This window comes from Lagopus muta, chromosome 10 (genome assembly GCF_023343835.1).
Source record: "Lagopus muta isolate bLagMut1 chromosome 10, bLagMut1 primary, whole genome shotgun sequence".
Taxonomy (NCBI): Eukaryota; Metazoa; Chordata; class Aves; order Galliformes; family Phasianidae; genus Lagopus; species Lagopus muta.
Window position 1 is genome coordinate 8,174,298 of NC_064442.1, and position 20,034 is coordinate 8,194,331.

General features: G+C 40.6%; 1 long non-coding RNA gene across 5 annotated transcripts in view; it reads right to left on the reverse strand.

Annotated features, from left to right (window-relative positions):
• Positions 1–4,534: 4,534 nt before the first annotated feature.
• Positions 4,535–20,034, reverse strand: part of LOC125698278 (uncharacterized) — a 30,999-nt gene continuing 15,499 nt past the window's right edge. For 4 of the 5 annotated variants that reach the window (XR_007379149.1, XR_007379148.1, XR_007379152.1 and 1 more), the window contains 3 exons: positions 15,950–16,104; positions 15,323–15,368; positions 9,711–14,528 (listed from right to left, as the gene is read on the reverse strand). This is a non-coding gene — a long non-coding RNA (uncharacterized LOC125698278). Of the gene's footprint in view, positions 6,287–9,710; positions 14,529–15,322; positions 15,369–15,949; positions 16,105–20,034 lie in introns of those variants that run through there. The other variant, XR_007379151.1, reaches the window with a different exon arrangement.

The following is a 20,034-nucleotide window of genomic DNA, read 5'->3' on the forward strand; positions in this document are numbered from 1 at the left end:
ACATTATTAATGAGGTTGAGTGGATCACAGCACAGCTTCTTTATTACCTCTGCCTATGAAAGGCAATATATTATTAATGATGTTAGTGCCAGTTTGTGCTGTTGTGATATTTTAAGTGGTTTAGTACAATTTCTGTTTGTAAGAAGGGTACTGTAAATCCTACCCTGCCCCACCCCAACTTCTGAGTGTATTTTGAAATACATATGTATATAAATATGTATATAACTTCCTCATTTCTTTCCAGAGTAGAACTCCCACTGATGACAGAGGTAGACATGCACTGCTCTGGCCTCAGCTCAAGGCAAAATCTGTGCTACATGTTTTTAACGCAGCAAAGTTCAACAAAGGGCTTTTGATACGAATGCAAACGTCTGTTTTGATGTATTCTGAGCTAATGGTTAACAGGAAAAAAACTTCATAAAGAATTGATGTATATTGGAATAATTGCTTTGGAATGTATTTCTATAGAATTCTGATATGAGACATCGTTTCAGTAGGGATATTCGTATTTTGTATTTTCTGGGACAGAAAAAAATATATGATGGACTTTTTGTCAGGGTGCAATTCCAGATCACATAGACTCACTAATGATCACTTGGCCTCTTACTTGAGGTCCTCATTGCCCAGATGCTTACACTGTTTAGCTAGGCAGGTAGTGTCACTATTTCAACACAGGATTAGACAAGCATTGGATTGTGACTTAGAACCTTGGTGATTCTATGAAAAGAAAAATATTTCAGGCTGCTTATATCACATATATCATAGATCTCCTCTAACAGTGTATTTAATAAAAGGGTTAATGTATTTCTAAACACATTATGCAATGCATGTTGGTAGCCAAAAATAACACTATCCCCACCAAAAGAGAATTAAGCTCATTTTTTAAATGTGAGAATTTTTTAACAGGGTAGACGTTGCCGCTTTTGTGTTGCTTGTGAATTTGATACTACCTTTTGGTTGCTTCTTCATCGTAATTAAGTTTTTGTGTTGGTTCAATGCAGTAGCTGAATTGTAGAATTTGACATCATAGGGATGTGTTTTCTGATTCTAAAGTTAAAAGCTCTGTGAGACAACCAGTAAGCTAGGAGCAAAGTGCTATTGAAAAGCAAGTACGCTATTTAAGGGAACTTGCAAATGTAAATCCTTGTTATTTTTCAAAACTAAGAGGGGGAAAAAAAAAATGACCATGGGTCAGATAATTCCCTTCACTTTTTACCACAGGAAATGATCAAAGTAGCAGAAAATCTGCTCTTTTTGGCCAAACTTCTGTCAGAGACAGAAGGGGTCGAGCCAACACATGGTGTATGCAGCCTTGCAGCAAGAGGGGATGTGGCTGATGGGAAAGGAGGTGGAACCAGAGAAAATCTGTAGGGTAATACCTCCTATTAAACCCACAGGAATTTTCCTGTTCTAGATACAACAGAGGTTGATCCAATAAAGCTGATCTCAACAACGGATCTTTTTTTTTCCAGGCTGTTGGATGCTTGTGAAGACATTGGGCTAGCAGTGTTTGAGATGCTGTGTCAAGCAGCTGTACTGCTGTAGGGAACAGTGGGTGTCTAGGGCTGACGTGAGAAGTACAGGCAAAAGCGTGTACCTGCCAGAACAGTTGGATGGTAAACTAAGGTGCTTTCTTGTTCTTTTTTTAACTCTCTCCCTCCTTACTGCCCTCCCCATCAGGTTCTTTGTGTAGACTTTACAGGGGAAGCAGATGGTAGGGAGCAGAACATTTCACTCCAATTCTTTATTCTTGCTGCCCATGTAAGGTGCCAGATGGGCATTGACAAACATAGAAATTCTCTTCCTGGAGCCCAGAAGAGCTACAGGAAGAGCAGAGCTCCAAGCCTGCCCTATCTTCACAGGATCAGTACAACACATTTTTCTGGGGCCTGCTGCTGTCACTCGTGGGCTCTGTGCCAAGACACTTAAAAGAAAATCCGAGTGGCAGCTTGGAAGTGGCATCCAGGCCAATGAAGTATTTTGTGCAATGCACCAAAATGCCACCAGGCTTGGCTTGTTCACAAATGGGGCAAAAAATTTACAGGCTAGGTATGAAATGGAAGGCCAGTTCCTTCTTAGGAATAACTCGGAAAATTAAATGTGGAGAGGTGTTTATTTGCATGGAAATTATGAATTATCAAAATTTTATATAAAGAGTGATTCAAAGGTATATTTAATTGACATAATTAATGGTATTATGAACCATTTTCTTAATGAAGAAGGATGTCTATGGACATGAAGAGTCTCCATGACTCAGTGAAGTCTGTGTAATTACTTACTATTTTCCACTATGCTAAAACAATAGGGGTCCGCCTGTATTGCACAGTGAGGAATAATGTATTGATTTTAATAAATCTGAATCTTTTCCTAGAACTGGTTTTATTATACTACAGTTGTTTGAACTGAAAGGCTCTGTTTGTTTGTTCTGTTTGTTCTTTTAAACCGCACAGTATACAGCACTATATGCAGACAAAGTCAAAAGCTGCACTTCAAGATTAATGCAGAGATTCCTGGGTCCTTTGTCAGCTTGCCAGACTCTTGTTCCTGTTCTGACTTAATTTTTTTATATATATATAATTTCCTTTTATGTTAATAAAGGCTTCTTGTGGCTGTAAAAGTTGAAATTGTCTTACTCTCTAGACAGCCTGGTTCTTATGTAGATACTATTTAGATTATTTAGAAATCCTGCTGGCTGCCAGATGGAGCTCCTTTGGATTTTATGTTAAATAGTTAGAAAGCTAAATAGCTTGATTTTTCTCTTCTCCCTCCCTTTCTCCTTCTCTTCCTCCCCCAACAACAACAACAAAATACTTTAAAAGTAGTAACTGGCAACTTGCTTACCGTTACTTTTAAAATCAAATTAGTTCAGGATGAAGTGACTGCAAATATGGGATATGTCCAAGGAGTTAGTTTTTGGAGGGTTTGACTTACTTAGCAGTATTTTAAACCAGCAGTTTTTCTTTGAGTTTGTTTGAGCAGCAGGACTCCACTGAAGCCTAAGGACAACGAATCCTGAGAAGCGCAGAATGCTGCAAGTAGCATTTCTTACAGGTTCTGAACTTCAGATGGAAACCCCAAGACAGTCTTAGACTACAGTCATGTTAGGATTTCTGGAAATAAGTTGAAGGGTGTGGTTCAGTGGTATGCTAGGCTGCTGTAAGCAGCTCGGATCCCTGAGTTTGTTCAGTCAGCCTTTGGATGAGCGTGAGCGGCTGTGGTAGCTCCCGTGTCTCTCACCTCCCCGACCTTCTGAAGTCTGGACTTCAGAAGCTGTGTCACTTCCTTTGGTTGAAACTCAGGTGCACCACTAGGAGTTTCCTGGCAAATCGGTGCCTGTTGTGCACTGTGACTGCAGCACCGATGCATGGAGGGACCTTATTTCACACCGTCTATACAAGGTGCTCCTCCAGCTCTCGCAGAAAGTGCCTAGAAATGCTAAGGATCAACACTCTGCTGCTTATACTTCTGCTGTCATTAACTGCTGAACAGGGTCAAAAGAGTAATTTTAGCCTCCAGAGTTACATTTTTTAAAGTACAGAGTGAAAAACAATGTGATTTTCTGATCGCTTTTTCAGTATGCGTTGGTTCTGTCTGATTCACATTAAATATAGGAAGTCTCTTGAGTTGGTGGGCGTGCTGCTCAGGTTTGCTTTGGCCCCTGTTTGCATTCTAAATGGGTGCCCTATAGAATAAAGAAAAGCCAGGGAGGTCTGTATGTGCAGTGTGACAAATTATAGGCCCTCTGGCATTTCTGAATTGCCACACAGTTAATACGATGGTCTTATTTAAATGCTTCAAATTTAATCTGTGTTTAAAAATTTACTCTCTGTTTAAAAATTTAGCATGGAATCAGTCTGTTCTGGCAATGTTAGATCCATAATTCAAAAACTTTTCCCCCTTTTATTACTTTAAGGTAGCCGTTAGTCTGAAACTTTTCAATCTCTGAGTCTGGCTTAAAAAATAAAAAGGAAATTGAACCTTATATTTTGGTTTAGATTTTTTTTAAAGCTTTAAAGCTAATAGGCTGACCTATTTTTGAATTACAGAACATGGAAAAATAGTGGGTGTATTCTTTCTCATGTTGAAGAAAGCTATTGTTTCTCGTCACATGATGAAAAGCTTGCTTTTTAAAAAGCTGAGATTGATGTGAGAATCTATGAGCAAATCTAGCTGCTTAAAATGTTCTTAGCACTGAGCTTAAACAGTAATTCATTCAGAATCTGTAATCTTGTCTTGTCCTGTGTCTGTCATATTAGAGAAGTTCGTGTCAACAGCCTGTAAGTGGAGTTGGTAGTGTTGGAGCAGGCTGATGAGCAGCTGAAGTGAGTGGTACAAGCTGCAGAAAGACATCAGTACTATCTTTGAAACTTAGAGATAGTGCTGCTGGGTAAGGCACTGCAGGCTGTAGTGCTCATAAAGAGTTGCAGTGAAATGCAAGACTTGCATTTCACTGCAACTCTAAAAAATGTCATGAGAGAAAGAGAGTTGTCTCAAAGTAAGGCCTGTACCATGTGCTTAAAAAAAGGGGGGAAAGTCCAACTTAAAATGTGTGGTCAGAACTGTAAGGGCATTCAAAGGCTGAACTCCCAGTGAATGTAATGGGACCTGTGGGTCTGGATGTTTTGTGGACCTGGTCGTTTGTGATGAAGCGTGACTGCATACCTTTTTAAAATTAATCATAGAATGTTTTGGTAGAGTTTCAGTTATGCTCTCTAAAGTTGGAAGTTCTCAGTTCAAGTGGGACAGCGTGCTGTAATTCTGTTCCTACCATCCTGACCTCCCAGTGGCGGTTACCAGCTCTTGTGATCCCTGCATACGCCCTAGCTGGCAGGCAGCCAGGGCCCTGGCTCTACCTCATTTGCTCTTATGATTGCCAGATGCCAGCATCTTGCATCTTCCCATCAGAATCACAGATTTCACCTCCCTCCCTCCGCCCTCTGCTCCTGGTACAACACCCAGATGTGGAACAGAGATCCCTTTGTACTGTGTGCATGCTATCCTCATACAAGCCGCGTACTTAAAGATAGTTCATGCCAATTGAGGTTCAGCTCGCATTACAAATATACCTGCTCTTGCTGTTTCTATATGCAACTTCCAGCTACCTCAATACCACATCCATCCTTTCAAAATACATCTTGCAGAGCTGTCTGTAATCCATATTCCTGGGAACTGTGTTTCTCACACAGTTTGTCAGAGAGTTCTAACTCTATTCAGAAGAAAGGGAATTCTGACCTCAGGTATTTATGGGGTGTTCTTCAGTAGGGATGGTGCTGAGTTAGCTGGATACTGTGAGACGTAGGTTAGTGGCTAGCAAAGTTCTTGCAGCTCAACAGAATAGCACCTAGGCTTCATGTGGCGTTTCCTGGCTCTCTTTGAATTAATTCTGCTGTTCTGCTAATGATGTGCATTCGGTTAATCAGCAACGTGAGTACAGTGAGAGACAGCATCTGGATTTGCACTGCACTGTAAAGTCTATTTATTGCTGAATCTTTTAAGAGTGGGCCTTGAGCCTCCTTTTAAAATTTTGCACGTTAATGGTGGACTTTATCTCATGCTTAGCTTGTACTACCACAGATTTTTAATTTTCATTTTGATTGCCTTAATTTTTTCTCCAACTGAAAAATTTCTTGGATTTGTCCGATTCTCTTCCTATCTGCCTTGCATAGACAGTTTCAATATAACATAATAAAGTGAAAATCACTTCCTTAGAAAAACAATTTTCATACTAAATTTCAAAAGCACATTCTGAAACGTGTGAGCTTTTTGTTTGGTCCGTGGCTAAAAACAGACTTGTCCATTTGGGTAGACCAGAGGAAAAGCCATTCTGAAGTAAAGCTTTTTTGTCTTGGTGTATAAGGTAAAATGGCAAATGCTTTTTGGTTCTCTTGCATGATGGCTTGCACTGTACTACCTAAAAAATCCCTGTTTCCTTCAATATTGCTATTTTGGACTTGAGCATTCCTTTGATTACAGGCTCAGCACTTTGCAGTCTCTTGCCTTTAAAAAATCACTGAATGATTTTGTTTGCATTACATCCTATAAGTTTAGCTTTGTTAAAGACAAGAAAGCTCTAATCAGAATTGTGTGCCAATTCTTTATGAGGTCCCTCTCATTTGGCAAAGGAACCGCTTTAATTACATCTTGTTTTCTGTACTGTGTCACTGTAAAAGGAGAGAATATGTTGCACATGTAAGGGGGTGAAATAATTCACTCACCTCTTTGAAGCTTTTGCTGTGTTGTTTTCCCTTTTCCTTTGGAAATACTGGTGGGCTGGAGAAGACTCTTCCTGGGATGAGAAATGCACTTTGCAAATGTGGAATGGTGCTCAGAAGTTGAAGTAAAACAGACTTTAAAGGTTATTAATTCTATCTCATAGAAACATGATAAAAATCATAGTGACTATTTCATAGCTTTTCCCAGCACAATTGTATTAGCCACAGTTCTACCTGTTTGGTTTTTGTTACATTAATTTGATATTACTGTTAGAATCATCTATATGAGAAAAAATATCTATCAGATGGAGTAGTTTCGCATACAGACTATGCAGTTGCTGGTTTGGGATCCTTCTTAGGGCTGTGATGCAGATGTTTCCCTGTGAAGCTGCACTTTGCTGAAGTGAATCCCTGATATCCAGGGAAAATCAGTCCTGGCCAGGGAATAAAGCATAAAGTTTAGAACACCTCTACACGAAAATTCTTTTAGTTGGACAACTCTCAATAGCTGTCTGAGCTAGTTCCCCCTCTCTCCCCTGTTTTGTTTTCAGAAGTGGACTGGAAAACAATCAATATCCCTTTTGTCCATTAGATGTTGTGTAGTTAATTTATTACACTTTGAAATACCTTTTTTTGCACTGACAGTCGATTTGCATTGACATCCTACAGTTTTATTTTAGCAAACCCCCTCAGCTTGTGCTTCAGTTGTATCGACTGCATGTGAATTCTGCCTCAGAACTAAAGAATCCCAGCTAATGACTGAGTGAAATGATACTGAGTTCATTTCTAAGCAGAAAAGCCAAAGCTTTGTGAAAGTTGGTTTGATGACAGATTCAACCTAGTAATTTTAAAGGCTCAGTGTATTTGTAGTAGCGTGTCTGAGGATTCTTGCAAGCCCCAAGCACACTGTTTTTAAACTGTTTATCACTGTTCTAGAGATCATGGAGTTGTCTCCTCCAGACCAGGTTATTAGGAATTGAAGCTTAGAGCGTACTTAGGAGGAAAGATACCGATCAGATCTAGTTTGCAGGCGAGTTCTACTTCTGCCTGCAGATAGGAAACTGGGATGTACAGGTTTAGCATGTTGCACTCAAGGTTTATTGTAATGTTACTTCAGAACTGCTGTACTTCTGATTGTGATATCTGAGATTTTTCAAAGAAATCCACATTATATTTTTATAAGTTACCATTTAAATTTATTTTTGTGGGTGATCTCACCTCTCCGTTTCTCCTCAGATGCTTCTAGTACTTTCTTTTTTTTTTTTTGACATTTTCTAAGTGCAAGTATCTTGTATGACTTACCCACTGATCATGGTAGCAAATCAGCACGGATTGATTTTGTACCATGATTCTCTTCACTGGATAAATACTTCATCTCCAGCTCCCTATGTGTTACTGTTAGTGTTAAGTCTGAAAACAAGGAACTTCGCTATGATCCCAATGTACAGTGCAGCCAATAGGGATTTTGGGCAGATAAGGACATACCAGTTGTGGTAAATGCAGAGGATTGGGTATGCAAGTATAAATATATGCAAAGGAGACTCTTTTTGAAGACTGTGGCTTGACTTCTCTACAAAACAGTATTTCTTGCCTTCAAAGAGTAGCAGGTGCTGTTGGGAAGACAGTTAATCACAAAGCAGGGGCACTGGGTAGGCAGCAGGTCTACCAAATTACATAGCAAAATAGTGAAATACTTAAATAGTAACTACTTATTAAATTACAGCCAAGAATTAGCAGCCAATTGAAAACTGCTTAGAGGCAGGAAGGTACACGGGTATATTTGAGGGTAAGATTAACCCTTTGGATCACGCCTTGTCAGGTATTCTGGGTCTCTGCATGTTAGGACTAGGGAATCCTGAGAAAGTTGCTCAAAAAGTAGATGTTTCTTCTCAGTAATGGAGAAGGCCCTTCTAGACTTGGCTTTAGCTGACGCATAGGGAGATGCAGCTCTCAGGCCATAAGGGGATTTGCAGAGCACTGTACTGTGAGTCTCAGTACCTGTTAAGGGCACTCAGGCCATGCCTAGCTCATACAGCAAACCTATTTTCTTCAGCAGAATGAAAGCTTTCTTTTTTCACCTGTAGGCTCTTACATATCATCACCTTTCCATACGCAAAGGGCTGTAGCTGTTCTAAAAGCAGGGATAAAAATAATGTACTTCTTTCCCATGCTGCCTTGGTTCTGAGCACTGTGCTGTGTAGCGCTGTCTACTTTGCTTTTATCTTGCATCATCAGATAAGGAGCCATTCCTCACCTCTGTTATTTCTATTTCTCCTATAATGCTTCCAAGAATCTCTCGTACTGACTTACATGACCAGCTGGAACTGCAGCATCACTCCATTTTAAGCTCTGAATTGTGTTAGCCATTACATTGGTTCCACATGCTGCTTGGGTGGAGACATCAGCTGAAATTCCCAGCACAGTCAGTCAGGCCAGGAATTGCTGTGCTGTGTAAGCAGTGGTGACTTTCTAATTCTTGATTACATTATGCTAGCAAAGAGGATTGTTCCCAGAGCAATTTACCAAGAGGGGAAAAATGGAAATAGAGTTCAAGGATGACCTTCCACCTCAGTGATCTATTTGGCTGGCGTCTGCTATTGCTCAGCTCCTCTGTCATGGGTTTCGCAGTAGTCCAGTGCTTTGTCATCGCTACTAAGTGGAAAACTCCTGAGCTCACTAAACAGTTTGTGTGAGGGGCTTGGGTAATGGGGTGGATTTGGGAATGCAGCTGTGGAACAGAGTATTCTTGAAGGTTACCTGAAAGGAACCTTGAGCAGACATTGAGTGTGTTGAGTCTAAAACCTCGTTCAACATAAAGCGCTATTTCTAAGCTTGAGATCCTGAGATAGATGGAGAAGAGGAGGGAGGAAAAAGGGAATTACTTTGCAGCAATCCGGCATGGGAGCAGGAAAAGTGTTATTGAGATCGTCTCCAAGAGAGGCAGTGCTGTAATCCTGTTTCGTTTTCGTACACAGAACTTGAAAAGATTTTTCCTAGAAATGTGTAATGGGACTGTCAGAAAACAGACCACTCCCCTTCCCAGTAGTTTCCTGCTGAAGTCATTTAAGGCCTCTCACAGCTTTCATCTGTGTAGGCACTGAGAACTTGTGAGCCAAGATTTTTTTTGTTTTTTTTTTTTTCTTCTTAATGGAATACAAGCAAAAATGAAGAAGTGTTTAAAAAAAAAAAAAAACACAAAAAAACATTAGGGAAGAAAACTGTAAGTTTTTCGGCAAGTAAAGCTGGCTCACCACTTAATCAGTTTCTCATTTCCGTTCTGTTTCTGTCAGTCCCAGTGAAGTGGATCTAGGTGTTTTTCTTGCTTTAGGTATTGCTGAAAGCACATATGTGAGCTGCCCAAAGGGGCGGGGAGAGAAGTTGTTCCTTACTTCACTTCTGGGACTGTCTGTTCAGGGCTTTACTCAGGAGGTGACTTGGAAAGGCTCACGAATTCCAGTTACTGTGCACTCAGACCTGATGATCACAGTAGACTGAACATATAAAATCTGCTCTGCAGGCAACAGCTCTAGCTCAGTAGCTGTTTTAAAAAGAAAAATTCCCTTTGTAGAGCTGGCAGATAGCCTGCATTCACAGATACGGGAATTTTTGTTGGTATATATGCCATGTTTAACACAAATGATGAAGGCGATGTGCTTCTAAAAGAAGCCATTACTGTCCTGAATAAATGGATGCTACTCAGCATGCATTTTGCCGTTGGATGGAATTCAAGCCTCCCATTCTGAAATGGATAGCTTTTTTGGATTGCATTCACTTGTCTCTCAGACAAATCTGTGGAGTAGATTTGTTCCTCAGATGAATGATGCACAACTCATCTGGTTTCTTTCAAACCAAAACTGCCTGGCAAAGGAATGATAAATGTTGGGTTTTTTTTGCTCTTTCTCCTTCTGTCTGCAAGGCCATGCTGCACTTTAAAAGACAAACTTAATTCTCAAGGCAGATGAACTACTACATTCAGAGGTGTTACATGTTTGTAACGATAGAGCAGAGCTGTAGGCACCTCATCAGACTGACATACGCTGTGGTGATACTGAGCCTTAGTCACGTTCCACAGATCAGCCCTTCTGCAGGGCTTCAATTGGAAAGTTGTCCTTGAAGCCTTAGAGAAATCCTCTCAATAGGGAATGAATTTTCCTATTTTCTTTTCCCATTATTCTTTGGGGATTGTGATGTATATCACATACAAGTCTTTCAGCCTTGAAGCATGAAGAGCTTCATGAAGTTAGCAGGTGATTATGAATTACATAAGCATTTCAGAAATGCAAATGCTGGTCTTTAAGTAGACCTTCAGCATGCTTGAATGCAATCCACTGTATTAACATCACATTTAAAGTACGTATTTGCATTTGCTAGGAAATTGTGCATGCCTGTGTGTCATTTTGTGCAGTTTCTTTGATCCAGTGGATAGGGAAGCTTGGTGAGATGAGTACATCCTACAGAAAAGACTTCACAACTGCTCTGAATTAAATTTCCTATCAGACCCCTGGAGCAGACTTCAGGCTGATGAGCAAACTGATGTACTCAGAGAATATTCAACTTTGCCCCGAGCATCTAATCCTTACGCCGCAGTGCCAGCAGGCTCTGGGCATTACCTGGTTCCATCACCTCCCTGTGTTTCAGCTGCTCTTGTGCTGAGGCCATATGTTTGAGGCTAGGCAGCTGAGGTGTCCTGCAGCCTTTCAGACAGAACCTGATGTGGTGTGATGGAAGGAGACATGGCACTAAATTGACAGTGTGTCTGCATTGGCAGCCTGGGCAGGAGAAGTTGGGTCCTGTCACAGAACCTGCTTCTGGGAGTGGCCATCTCAGGTATAGTTTAACTGTGCATCCAGTACTACAGCTATGTGCCTGTTTGTGTTGAAGGATTAGCCAGCCTTTAAGGCTTTAGGATCCAGAACCCTGCCTGTTTGCTAAGGTATTTTCATTGTCTGGTTATTGGCATGCATCTTGTTGCTGGACTGCAGTGTGGACAAAAGTTCTTGTCATACTGAAAACAGGATTTGAACTGCATCCAAAGAGCGTGGAGTCAGTGCAGCTGTGTGATGGGGAGTAGCTGGAACATGCTTTCAAAGACTTGAAACTATTAAGCACATATTCAAGGAAATGACATCTGAAATGCTTTTATTTCTGGTAGTAACTGATGATTTTCTCCAAGTACCGCTTTGATTACTAATATAACCTCTTGTATCAAGATTCTAAGACTAGCAGACCCTAATTTCATGAGTTGCAGATGGTAATTAGAGATGCTCCATCTGCTTTATTGTGATATACACCAGTATATGTTAATAATAGGCAGCTTCTCATTCTGAATGCATTCTGCTAAAATCTTTGTGCTGTTTGGCCCGTTATGTAAAGGATGGCACGAGTGAATGGCAGTGACGTAATGACCTGTCACCACACAGCCTTAACGCAGAAGCATTTTGATACAGAATCCCTTTCTATGTACGTCACTCCCTTTAAGACTCAGCAGCGCCCAGCAGCTGGTTGAGTATCCAAGGCATGCAATGTACAGAGGTGGCAAAAACTTGTGGAAGCAGCAGAAGCCTTCCTTCCGAACAACAAAAGAGGGTTGCTGGCAGAAGGTGATAACAGTGCTAGTGGCTGTTTAAATTAGGGAAGGACTGGATGTGTTCAGCGAGGGGGATATTGTTTGTTTAGGTTTTCCCTCCTGGGAGTAGTTTAGTATTTCAAGCACGTTTGGGAACTCTTCTTTTTTTTTCCCCAGTGGGCTAAGATGTGAGCTGGACAGCCTGTATGGACTTAACAGAATAAGCCTTAACAATACTTCAGAGCAAGGAATTTCATATCCTATAATGCCAGTTTTGTTTCTGGATGCCTGTATAGACTCACTGTGTGTTCACTGACTTTTCTTTCAGCTTAAAATACACAAGAAGATGCCTGTTTCAGCCTGTTGGGGCTGACAAAATACTAAAAATAGACAAAACCATAGAATAAAATGCAGCTGAAGCCAGTTCTGTGTGGGGAGTCCCTCTGTATGCTATATCCAAGGGAACAGCTGGAATCTGCTACTGACAACACTTCTATAAGTCTGAGTTTTTTTTCCTGTCTGACTGTATGCTTAGTGCCCTGTCCAGCAAAATGGAGAGCTGAGGCTTTTCTCTTTTTCATTCTCTGTCTGCAGAAAGGTTATTTACAGCAGCATTGCCTGAGTCATTTTGTCACTAGCTAGTTCAAAAGGTTCTGTGTAAAACGTGCTCTAAGAACAGCACCTGCAAAGGGACTTACGTATATAAATCAGCATTCAGAGATCGTGAAACATAAAAACACATTGCTCTGAAAGAAAAGACTAAGATCCTCAAAATAATTGGCAAGGGCAATGGAAATTATTGAAAGAATGAATGGGAGCAGCTACAATTGTTGCCAAAATCATTATGGTCATCAAGCTGAAGAATGAGCCTGGCAGCAGCAGCAGTACAACCAGATGGCCAAACAACACAACTTATCAGTAATCCATCCATTTGTCTGGAATCTCACCCACCCACCAGCTCAGGTGGGGACTAGAGAGGGGTTCCTGAAATGAGAGTCAGTAAGCTCCTGCAGGTCTCAAAAAGAACCAGCCACGGATGAGGTGCAGGTTTGATAGAGCCCTGTGCACAAATGTTGCATCGTGATGTTAAAACGGATTGGTTTTGAATACTGCAGATCCCTTACTCCACACGGCTGGGCTGAGATGCTGTCAGTATGGCCATGTGTGTGTCAGCAATTAAGGAACCTCTGAGAATTCACGTACAGACTCATGTTGCTCACCTTGCAACATAACTTTTCCCAGCAGAATATGAATGCTGTAATACAGAAAGGAGCCTTGCTCTACACTTGCTAAGTGCTCTTATCTCTCAAGTGGTCTGAAAAACAGAACTAGAACAAACTAAGTGGAATAGGGCGTATCCTTGTCTCTAGCTTGGATTTTGCCATAATATTCTTATCCTCTTCATAACACATCAATCTTCAAGAGTCAACTTTCTCCATAGAACGTCAGCTTAGTTTCTTAGACCAACCTATTTAACATCTAGCTCATCTAGCAAGGTAGAACCAATAAACACTGACATTTACAGCAAACCCCACCATCTTTATTTGTAGCCTTCTCTTTAATGCTAGTATCTCAGTATTATCTCTCTTTCTCACTGACGAACATCCTGATAACCAACGGCAAAGACTTGGTGTAGTAAAAATAAACACTGGAATAGCTGAAACTGTCCTGGATGTCCTTTAGTAAGATGTCAGCTCTATGAAGTGAGGTATGTGTCAGCAGTATTAGCAAAATAAATGTGCCAGGGACTGGTTCTCCTTTCCTCTTATGTTTAAGTAAACCCTTTAAAAGACAAACAAAGCTCCCCATCAGAATGGAACTGAAATGCAATACGGAATGATTCACACCAAATAAATAAATGCTTTTCAGTTGCAATCATTCCCTATTGAGTTGAAGTGGTATAATGCTGTTTCAGTCTCATCACTTCCAAAAAGCATGCACAAACAAAAGAGGTGATTTTAACACTAGGAGGGGGAATGGCAGCTCACACGGAGCATCCAGCCAAAGGATCAGGAATAATTTTATGATAACAGAACTGAAATCTATGCCAGTTTACAATTTCCTCTACAATTCATTTCATTTCTTTACTTCATTACCCAAAAAATTGACCCTGAAAATCATAATTCCCAGACATTTCATCTATGTGCAGTTTCCATGGGATTTGCCACCGAATAACTCAGAACACTGGTAAGGTTAGTCCAGTTTAATCTGATTTCCATTGGGGCTCCCACCCACCTTCATGGGAGCATTCAACTCTTACTCCCATCTGCAACATCAATCCACCTTAAAGAGTATCTATGAACACATACAACAAAATTCTTAACGGTCATTTTGAGCACTAATGCATGCATAGGAATGCCCCCCAACTAATGCTGAAACACAACTGCTGTCTGACAGCTCTGTAGCAACACTAGTCATTCATCTACTTAGCCGAGAGCAAGAACTGAAGCAGTGGGAACGTACAACATTTGAATCAGCATTTGTTAGCAAAATGTTTCCCTTGTGATGTACAGAAATCCTACTGACTGCAAATATTCTTGACTTTGATCATACTTAAAGCTGCTAAGTTCAGCCAAAAGTGATTCACAAGTGACTGGGCTGGGGATTTTGTTAGCAGTGGCAGTGAGCTGTCCCTGTGTGAATGACCACTCCTGCTGGCAGTACCTGTGCAGTTCCGTGGGATTCTCCTCTCATAACCACCAGGCTTCTTCTCTGAAAGCTTGTCATGTGTACAACAGGCAGCTCCAGTCCTGCAAAACAAATACGTTCTGATGAGATTGCAGTCTGAGATGCTGTGAGTCATGACACTCATTTTTCACATACAGTTTCTATTCTGCCTAAATGAATCTCATTCCCTTTAGACTCAGCCCCCAGTGAAAACACTTTGCTTGGGGTCTGCATTTGTTCTTTCCTTTAATTCTTTCATATTCCTTGAGATGTGAGGGCTGATACTCCAGTGGAATAGAATCTAATTTCTCAGGGTTCCTATTGATTACAACAGGGTCATTTGACATAAGATGCAGCACGTGTGTATGTTACAGTTGGCATTTCAGCAGTTTGCCCACACTGGCAAACAATTCTGCTCCAGAATTTGAACATTAAAACAGCAGACCTAGGTGAAACCAGAGTGCATTTAAGTTTTTGGGTATGCTTAAACAATCAAACCAATATATAGGAGATTTTTGTGAATTATCATTAATAACACAAAGGTGTATTTTTAATAGTATTTGAAGTTCAGTTTTTAGTTAGGTTTGGGCTCTATGTTATGCCTTTCCTTAGTAAAAAGAAAGAACAGCCTCTATATTTCCCAGTGGTGCTCATTTCTGATGCAGACTTGATGTCAATCTGACACCATGCTGCAGAGATACATACAAACAAAAAGCCTTCATGTACCAGAAAATTAACAATTTAACAAGCAGAATGTATAATTCATACAGCCTAAAAAGACAGCAGGCTCCAAAAACTAAAAATACCTTGCCAGCTTGAGGGTTTTTATTTAAATTTTAAGACATTTAAGAACATCATATTGAAATATAATACTTACATATTGCCAGATTGTCTGAAGTCAATCCGACCATCTTAACTGCTTTCTGGTTGGAAATAAATAAATAAATAAATAAATAAGAATAGAAGAAGATGTGAAGCCATTTTAATGATCTATTTTCTTTTTATGAAAATCTACACAGAATTAGTTGCCATTATAAAATGATGTATCAGACTGCCTAAAATTTAGTTCTATATATATATAGCAGTTATCAGTGTTGAAAAGTCTAAAGTTCTGAACAGCTGAGTTTTTGTAGAACCCAGTTTTTTGGTTGCACACTAACCATGCTGCACCTCTCTACTAGGAAGAAGCAGATGAATTCTTTCAGTTCTCTTTGTAATTCAGATCCTCTGAAGCCACTGGAAAGATTTCTATTAAGACAGCTTACTGGGACTTCACTGTAGACTTCTTGTCTCACCGAGGTGAGTTCTTCATGTTGTTATTTCAGGACTTCCAATCTCAGCACTACAATCTGTAAAGCCCTTTCTCCTCTTGAAACTGAGGTTGTATATTAAGAAGAGAGCTATTGGACAGCAACAGATGCTTGTTACTGGTCCATGGCAATATTTCAAACTGTGTACATTCTAAGCATATACTTTCAGTAAGTGTTGAGGTAAGAAATCATACCGAGGGTAAAAAATGTCCTCAGGTGACATCAAGAATGAAGGAGATTTGCTTTTGACAGGCAAAAGGCTAACTGTCGTTCTTGCTCTTGCAGGTGTGCTCTCACAAGGCTGGGAAAGTCTTTATTTTTGGGGGTTTCCATGGTAACGTTGGCAGTCCTAAATGGAAACAAAAATATTTAAAAGGATATGTTAAAAGAAAGTGGGATTCAAACATGACTGAGGTTTGTGTTTTGGTAAGGGTAGAAAGCAGAAATACTGTTGTACATGGATTTTAAAATTCTATCTAAATTAAATCCAAAGAGAAATTCAGGCACTTTTTTACAAACTGTTGTGGGTTTGGCATCATAAAAAACACTTTACCAAAGGCCTTCCAAGGGTCGGCAAGGCACAGACTGACTCTTTTCATGCTTTGTTTTCTGAATGAAGTGGCTGTTTTCTACAACTTGAATTTCCATACAATCCAAATGATCATTGCAGTAAAAACAGCTGCTGCCAAAAATATAGAACACAAAATTCTATGCAGGTTTCATATGTTATAGCAATAGCCTTTAAATGTTTGGAAGGCTTAAAAATGAAACTTATGCCACCATCTTGAAAAGAAGCCTGCAATGCTGAAGAGAGAATTCTTTCTTGATTTCTTTTTTTTTTTAATTTTTTTTTTTAAACTTTTGTCCTGAAAATCAAATCTTGTAAGAAACTGCAGCTGTGTCGCTTCAGGATGGAGAGCCCCAGTGTGTCCTCCATTGCTTCAGGAAAGGAGGGTACTGGCCCTGCAATGCAGTGTCTGCATCACAAGTATCAAGAATTGTATCATTATAGAATGGTTTGGGTTGGAAGAGACCTTAGAGATCACCCAGCTCCAGCCCCCCCCACAGGCTGGTTGCCCCCACTAATCAGGCTGCCCAGGGCCCCATCCAACCTGGCCATGAGCACCTCCAGGGATGGAGAACCCACAGCTCCCTGGGCAGCTGTGCCACCAGGCCTGGACACAGATGGGGCCTCACAAGAGCAGATCAGATGGGGACAATCCCCTCCCTGCCCCACTGCTACTTCCCTTTTAAGAGAAAGATTTCTGGAAGCCTCTGAGGCTGTAACCAAGTACCAGGCACCAGCCAGTTTTGTTTTGTGCCCTCAAGAGCAAGAGAGAGCCAAAATGACTCAGACAACGATGCAAACGTGAGGGAAGCCCTGACACTACATCACCACACTGGTAATAGTGGGACAGATCCCAGTGACCTCAGGAAATAACAGAGGGAAGCCACCTCTTTTCTATTGCTGCAGCAGGCTGAGAAGAAGGCTTGAGAGAGAAAAACATCACCTGTGCCCTTTCCTTTTGCTTGCTTTTGCTTCCAATGGAAGACAGCAGACAGATGGCTCAATGCTGAGGTGGACTGGGGACCTGGTGGCAGTGCTATTTATACACCAGGGTTGGAAAACAGCACTTGAAAGTGCCTCTGTCACAAGGTCCTGCTTGAAAACAATCCCGGATCTGTGAAAACTTCCCAAAATCGCTTTCCTCAGTATAGAAGCCGGATATATATTCGTTGAATCAGGCTCTTAATTAGGTTGGATACAAAGGGCCTTTCCCCCCACAATACTTCCTGGTCAGCAGCAGTGCCCCCTGCTTTCCGCTAACCCTGATGTGCCATTCTGTGGGTATTATTTACTTTCACAAACACACCAAAGCAATCAATAATTGATCCCCTTTCTTCCCCTCTCCCTTTTAATTTATTAATTATATTTTTCAGGCCACACTTCTTCCCACTTACTTGGGCTGCTCTTTTCATTAAACAAGTTCTCCAGCTGCCCCCAAATGTTTGCCCTTCCTGTCCATTGTTGGGCATGCCAAAACTGTTAGTGCACAACAGGAAACCAATAGCTTGTGCTATCGGGAGACATTTCCTTCACAGCACAAAACGTCTGAATAATAATTTCAAGCAAGGCTTCACCCATTTCCTGTAAAAGGAGGGAAGTTTGCCTATCCTAGTCCCTCAGAGCTCTTTGTTTCCATCCCTTCATGACGTAATGCTTTCTGCACAGGGAAGATGGATCGTTTTCCCTTAGCAGGACTGAATTCAATATCCTGTGTAAAGATTTGATACCAGTATTCAGCAATGAAACATGCAACGCATACAAATAATAAAAAAGATGTGCTATAGTTTATACTTGTAATGTCTCTTTTAAAAAATAAATCAACTTTTTGGTGTCTGGAAAATAGCTGAAATGAGAATATGAGTGCTAAAGACAGCGTGTTTTATTAAAAGTTTTAATGCAGTATTAGTAATGCAGATGTCAACTACTGCACATCCTGCAGCAGATCTAACAGCCCACCTGCATCAGCTCTCGCTGAGCACCAAAATGCCCCAGTCTGAATTGTTATGGCTCTGGAATAAAATAAAAATAAGGCTCTGGATTTTACAGGAGCATTGTGAATAAACGACATCAATTGAATACATCAATTGAATTGTGAATAAAGTACATCAATTAAGCACATGCTTAACTTCATCGTTGGAGTTGGAAGGGACACTTAAAGGCCGTGTAGTCCAACTGCCCTGCACTGAACAGGGACACCTACAGCTGGTCAGGTGCTCAGAGCCTTGTCCAGCCTGACCTTGGGTGTCCGGTGCCTATGTGGCAAATAAAATAAAATTTAAAAATCACTTAAAGAAATGCTGAAGAGTGACTAAGTTTGTTAAGTATTATGCTACATCAAAGCCTTAATATAATGGCACTGCTTTTGGAATTGTTAAAAAAGGAACTGCCAAGCAATGTGCGTGCTAATACTCCAGAGCTGGAACATTTAGAGATGTTTAGGATGCATAAGTTTAGGAAAACTGTCTTAAAGTGCCCTTTATCCAAACAAAATAGACATAGAAATTTCTACATATGAAATGCTGTTTCTACTGAATCCTACTAAGATGCTACCTAATCTATTTTTGTTCAACGATGCAACTTGGAATCAAGTTATGCAGATTATTTAATTTTCAACAGATTTTTTTTTTAAACAAGCTTAATAAACCTTTGGATATGACTTTTTTTAATCACCTGCTGCAGCAATCCAGAAAGCTTAAAAGGAAAATTTGTCAAAGAGTTTAAGTACCTTAAAAACTGCTAATGTCACAATTGTTATTGTAATGCAGTCTTAATTACATTATTTGTCCTCACGCAAGCATAATAAACGTCTCCCTCCATTATTCCGAAGACAATAAAACTTTCATTACATTTGTAATGTTTTCTGTGTGTTTGTCATCTGAAATGTTCAACCCAAATACGAAGTACTACATCTCTCTCACTCTAATTCCCTTGCTTCAATCAAGAGGCTGAGAATTCATCATTTTCTTCCCTCCTCCTTCAACACGTGTCACATGCCCTCCCCAGTGTCTGCCTCCACAGCTGGGAAGCCACAGGTAGGAGGCACCTTCCTTCACACAGGCTCCAAACACATCTGTGTGAGCTAAATAAACCATTTCAGCAGCTTTCTGCTAGGAATCGTGCATAAAAGCAGCAGCTTTGCGTTTCAATTTCTCTTGCTTGAAAGGCAGGAAGGTGTTTCCTTGCTGCAGGCAAGCAGGACATTTGCATTTCATTGCTTCCAAAGCAATTTGTCACTTTGGGACCAAAGCAACAGGGAGTCCATGCACTGGGAAGTTTTCATCCACTCCTACAAACTTCAGTCATCACTTTCCCCCTGAATGGCTGTAAGATGTGGGACATCACCACTCTCTCTGTTTGTTTCACAGGCCCTGTATGGGTTTTGATCCACTTCAATTGGGGCTGAGGGCAATGTTTCCCCCTCTGTGTCTTTGACAGATCATAAAACTGCTTTCTAAAGTAAACAAACAAACAACAAAACAAAACAAACCTGCAAAATATAATTCCTTTTTCTAATTTTATGACCTTAAATTGGTCCATCTTGTTGAAAACCTTCTTTGAAGGTGACACTCCAAAGCTATTATTGCCATTTGGGTGTGACTAGGTTACATTTAATTAACAAGATCCCAGTGTCAGTAGTTCATTCAGTGGTTGGTAAGTGAATCAGTTCCGACCATCTATCCACAAAGCAGAATAGCAGGTGAGCTGGGGTGC